The sequence below is a fragment of the Colobus angolensis genome, unplaced genomic scaffold, assembly GCF_000951035.1.
Source record: "Colobus angolensis palliatus isolate OR3802 unplaced genomic scaffold, Cang.pa_1.0 Scaffold198, whole genome shotgun sequence".
Lineage (NCBI taxonomy): Eukaryota > Metazoa > Chordata > Mammalia > Primates > Cercopithecidae > Colobus > Colobus angolensis.
The window spans coordinates 6,236,768-6,242,960 of record NW_012115132.1 but is presented as its reverse complement, the minus strand read 5'-3'; positions in this window follow the sequence as shown (position 1 = coordinate 6,242,960).

Sequence of the window (6,193 nt, the reverse complement as noted above, 5' to 3'; positions counted from 1 at the left end):
CCTTCCTTCCTTCCTTCCTTCCTTCCTTTCCTTTCTTTCTTCCTCCCCTCCTATCAGGACACCTCCAAGCCATAATGGTAAAATATCATTAATTAGGAATGAGATGTAACTAATCCACTGGAGCAAAAACAAGATTCATCTTAATACAGTGCTACTGGTTGGGCTGTGTTGAAAGCATTTGCAGGATTTGTAAATAACCTATCAATATGATGAGTTGCCATGAGGTGACCACAAAAAAGGTGAATGAAAGAATTGTTTAAAGAGATACTGTGTCAGCATGGCATTTGTTTTTTCCTGCTGGCACACAAGAGCACATGCACCAGCTCAAACTAAAATGTCAGGTATAATACATTCTAAAATCAGGATAATTTTAATGAGCTAGACTACGGCTATGATTGTGACTAAAAAACTATTCACTAAGTTTCTGCTGTGTATAGGGTTAGTAATGAGGGGATATAAAGACTGCAGAGATGCCTTTCAAGTTGCTTGTAACACAGATGGATGAATAATGCATGAAGTCATCCTTAATATGAGGCTAGTTAATATACAACAGTGGAAATGCTAACTAGGCTGATCATAGAATTAGGGTGTGCTTGGAGACATTTGTGATGGGAGATAGATCTAACCATAGATTAAAAAAAAATACTGTTAGCTTTTTGCCAGAAATATATCATTCTTCCTTTTAATTCCGTTGGAGGTGCCAACAGACTCCCTGGCAGTGTCACAGGAAATAATCCAGTGTGTCAGTTTTGTATTCTGAATGGGTCCCCGGGAAGGACCCACCTCTTCTTCATATCCTACTGCAGCCATTTTTGTGGGATGGTACAGGTGATGTCAGCAAAAGATAGTCCTGCCAGAATTGAGAGACCTTGGCAATAGTCATTCATCAAAGATCATCCCTGAAGGGACACAATAAAGATGTAGGGAGAAAGAAGCAATTCATGTCAACAAGTGTTTTTTGAGCCCTGATTTTGTTTTGGGGGACCAGGCCAATATTATTAATCACAAAAGTGTGCCTTTTTAGCCTCAGAGGGAGATAAAATCTTCCTGCAGGTTTGGGGATAGATGCTTGGATGTGCTAGGTGGGTTCTTTCATTTCATACTTTTTCACCTCCCTTCAGCTCAGGTATCGTAAAAGTTTCCAAAGGTTGATCATTTCCTCTCTCTAGTTTATCCTGGGCAGCCTTACTATACTATGACATAGAATTCAAGAGTGTGGAATTGATTGAGCGGTGCAATCCACTTCACACCCATACCTGTTAGCGTGGTTATCTCCTGCTTTCTCCCGTGGGACTGCCTGAAATCATTTCAAACCATTGCCACTTCTTTGTCAATCCTGGCTGTGCTCTGAAGCCAGGGCTAGGCACCAGTGTAGCATCCAAGGGTATCATATGAGAAACATTTATCCTACATCAGCTTTGAGTTGGGTGTATTCACTGGCGGCTGACTCAGATTCCCTTTCCTAGAGACAGGATCACAGTTTAACATGGAAAACCTGCATGTCTAGGAGCAGGGCTACATCAGCATAGTTATCTGGCATGGGAACAGTCACTAAGACCAGGACGGGGACATTCAGAAAGGCCAAAGTGTGGAGATCCAGATGTAACACCACTATTTTCCTGCCTCTTACTCCTGTAGCAGTTGCTTAAGAAAATTGGATTAGTTAGCACAATAAAAACAATCCAAGTTTAAAATGTGACAGAGCAATGGAGAATATCAGAGTGACCATTTTGGAAATTCTAATATTGCCACTGAAACAAAAAAATGTCTGGGAGTGTGTCGGTTCTATGAGATGCACAGTAGATATTGGAAGTTATCAGTTAAAAATTAGGGTGATAGATGAGTGAAGAGATAATCCTAACCTAGTGACTTCTAGCTAAAAACTTCACCAGGTACCCAGCTTAAATCAGAATCACAGAGAACCTGCATGCTCTTCGTGATTCACTACATATTTCATATGTGTCTATAGGATTAACAGATGGTAAACAGAAATCACACATTATATGTAATGTATACAGATAGTAAATTTGTTCAGTTTCATTTTGTGGTTTACTTTCTTCTCAATTGTTCTTTTGGTGATGTAGAACTGTAAGTCAAAAACATCCTTTTAGAATATATTCAACCAACATTTGGCATTTCTCTCTTAGAGAAAGCCCTGAGTGAGTTGACTAGACAGGCACACCACTGACACTATAACTCTGCTTGTTTATGGTAGATATTTAATACATGCCAGTTTATTAAAATAAATAATCCGGAACATACATGCTATAAGCATCCCAAGGAGATGAAAATGCCATCGATGTTGAGAGGGGAGTCATTCATTCTAATCTGGATGACCAAGAATCTTTCTGAAGGTAATGACGGCATTTGACCTGAGCCATGCAGGATAGGTAGCATTTGAACATGCAAATGTGAAAAAAAAATTATTCCAGGTGGTTGTACTCCTCATATAGTGGAATATGGATGCAGAGTTGGAGTTGTGAGTAAAGAAGTTCAGGGAATTAATTTAGCAGGGAATGAGAGAATTAATGAGGAATGAAGTGGAAAAGGTATAAGCCTAAAAAATGCTAAAGTGTCTGGATTTTAATGTATAGGCAATGAGGAGTCAATGAAGATATCTAAGCAAATAAGGAACATAATCTACGTCATGAATGAGAAAAAAAGTATGAGGTCAATTAAGGAAGGGAAATAAGGTAATTTCTCCTGGTTTCTGGAAATCAGGGTACAATTTTCATGCATACGCAGGATCAAAACATCACATTTCCTTTGCCATATTTTCATGTATGCCAGCAAGAAATGAATAGACGTGATCAACACATGTGTGTGCATGTGCGGGCTCAAAATATATTATTATTACTATTCAGCTAGATGCTGCTGTCACACACACATACATCTACTGGCAAAAATTAAATGCAAACTAATAATTATTTAACGCACTCTTTATTTTACTTAAGAGTGTCTGCTATGTACCAAGTACTATTCTGGAAGCAGGAGAAAAAAGATTAAATTCAAAATCTATCTGGAGAAAGACGAGCAAATGAAGAAAGCAATTGTAGTGGTGTGGACAAAGTACAGTGAAAACATAGAAGGTGAGCAACAAATACTTCTTTGGGGGCAATAAAGCAGGCACTTTTTAGTAATTAGATATCTTATATCTTAATTTCCATTCTGAAACTGACAAGGAGATATAATCCTGAAGAGCCCTGTCAGTGAATATGCCCCGCAGGTAGAAAATTAGCTGAAGGAAATTAGCAAGGCATAGAAGACATGTGTTTTCTCCTAGTTTTATTCATGTTTGGCTATTATTACAGGTACATGTGTTTCCATTATTCTAATTATTTTCTGCATTTCAATGCTTTGGTGTCTTCCTAACATTAATTAACAGTGGAGGCCAGGAGCGGTGGCTCACACCTGTAATTCCAGCACTTTGGGATGTTGAGGCAGGTGGATCACCTGAGGTGAGGAGTTCGAGATCAGCCCAGTCAACATGGTGAAACCCTGTCTCTACTAAAAACACAAACAATTAGCTGGGTATGGTCGTGGGTGCCTATAATCCCAGCTACTTGGGAGGCTGAGGCACGAGAATCTCTTGAGCCCAGGAGGCAGAGGTTGCAGTGAGCCATGATTGTGTCATTGTACTCCAGCCTGGGCAACAAGAGTGTTACTCCGTCTCAATAATAATAATAATAATAATAATAATAATAATAATAATAATAATAAACAGTGGAGAGCAAGGAAAATATGGAACAGAAATGACTGAAAGGTGAGTGAAGCATCTATGACCTAAACAGAGCTTTTGCAGGAGGAATCGCTGAAGTGAATTTGTGTGATTCTAAATATATTAACAGAAATAGAGATATGTGTATGTGAAGTAGTAAAACTTTTCAACAAATTATACCTCTTACTCTAGAAAGCAAAATTATGCCTAATGCTCATTTTCCTACTTTCTTTCAATTTTGTTTCAGTCTTGGAACATAAACCTTGTATGAAGATCCTTCAAGTTAGAGGGGCTAGGATTCATGGAAAGTGAGGGTAAGAGTGACCTATAAGACTATTTCCTAGGTACATCGTAATTACAGAAAACCTACTCTCACAAGAATGCTTCTCCAGGGGTTTGTATTTTGAGAAGTGTCACCAAAACAGCAAAGGCAGGTGCAATCTGTATTAGAAGCAAAAACATTGTTGTAATTCAGAGCTATTTTCTAATTAATTAATGAAGGAATCCAGCAAACTCATTCAGCTGCTAGTTACTAAGTGAATAAAAAACTCTCAGTTCACTGTCATGCATGAGAACCTCAAAAATAGAAAATGACATTTACTCACATAATTCTGGATTAGCCCCAACGTCATGTTCGCTTTTTTATCTTTTCTTTTCTGTTTGCTGGCACATGGAGATTTTCTCAACAAAACAGTTTTGTTATGCTTGCTTTTATCTCAAAGCATTCCAGGTCATGTCTACAACATATGAATAAGATTTGTGAACTGGTTATATTGTAGTACTCTTTATACTGCCAAAGTGCAAATCTCTGCAAATCATGGCAGAGAGTCTTCATTGAATGAGTGCCACAAAATAAAGCACTAATGTATGATGCAGGAGAGATACTGTCAGTATATATCCACACTTGTCTAATATTTTTACAAAACACGTTGGAAATGCCCTTTGATAAATATGGTCCAAAATGAAATTGCCATTCTTAGGATTTTATTTATAAACATTTAGTCCTTCCTCTGGAAGATATCGAGAATTTTCAAACATCTCTTTTTGGGTTTTGGCTGATTTGTAGCAATCGGTAACATGCAAATGGTCTGTATTGTTATAAAATTTATTTATGAGAGCCGGTGTGGTGCCTCATGCCTGTAATCCCAGCACTTTGGGAGGCTAAGGTGGGTGGACCATGAGGTCAGGAGTTCAAGACCAGCCTCACCAACATGGTGAAATCCTGTCTCCACTAAAAATACAAAATTTAGCTGAGTGTGGTGGCGGGCGCCTGTAATCCCAGCTACTGAGGAGACTGAGGCAGGAGAATTGCTTGAACCCAAGAGCTGGAGGTTGCAGTGACCCTAGATCCGCCACTGCACTCCAGCCTGGGCAACAGAACAAGATTCCATCTCAAAAAAAAAAAAATTCTATATGAGAAGTTATTACCCTTTTACATTTGCAACTTGTATTGCAAATACAGATATTAGACAAACTTAACCAATGAGCATAAATATTCTAACTCAGCTTGCTGTACACTACTTACTTTTGAAGATATAATCCATCCTATATTTTAAAGTTAAAGTGCTTAAAATATTATGAATGTGAATACTTCTGACACCTTCAGTAAGCATTTAGTCTAGGGCTTGAAAAGCACTGTACTAAGTAGAAAGCCTCATATTAGTGGCATTAGGGTGAGCAGCAACGTTTTTTTTTTTTTTTCCTCTTTTTTACTTTTTGTTTTGTAGTGTTAGCACTCATTACAGTTGATCCTCAAGCAAGAAAAAAATTCTCAGGTTGGGAGACATCACAGAGAGAGAGGGAAAAAAACCCGTAGAGAGTTAATTTCATCTTATAAATTCTCTATTACGATTGCACAGCATACAGACCAGATGTAAAACTCTAACAGGAACTGCTGATTTTTTTACAGGACAAATATTAGGCAGTGATTTATCTTCATGGACACATCCTTAAAAGAAACTACTGCGGATAATAATAGCCTCTGGAATGCAATGGCTCCATCAGAGCTGTAACACAATAGAAGGAGAAAAGGAAGAAAAGAGAGAAGGAGGAAAAAGAAAAGAAGAGAAGAAAAAGGAAAGAGAAATGGAAAGGAAAGAATGGGAAAGGAAAATAAAGGAAGAGAAGGGAAAAGAAAGGAAACAAAGCAAAGGGAAGGGAAGAGAAGGGAATGGAAGAGAAGAGAAGGGAAGAAGAGGGGAGACAAAAATAAAAAGGGGGGTGGAAGGGAAGAAAGGGAAAGAAACCTGGGGGAGTAGGAAGGATCCTGGTTCTACTCCATGAAGTGAAACAAATCATTACTGCTGCAGGAGATTCAAGACCCTCTCCCCCTTCCCTCTCATTCTACAGTGATGCTGGGTGCATAATATGGGAACATATGGCTTACTTAGAAACTATGTTTCTATCTTTCTTAAGAAATTTTAAATCTCTGCCAGCTGAGTAGATTAAGAATCTTGGCACCAGCGTCTACAGAGA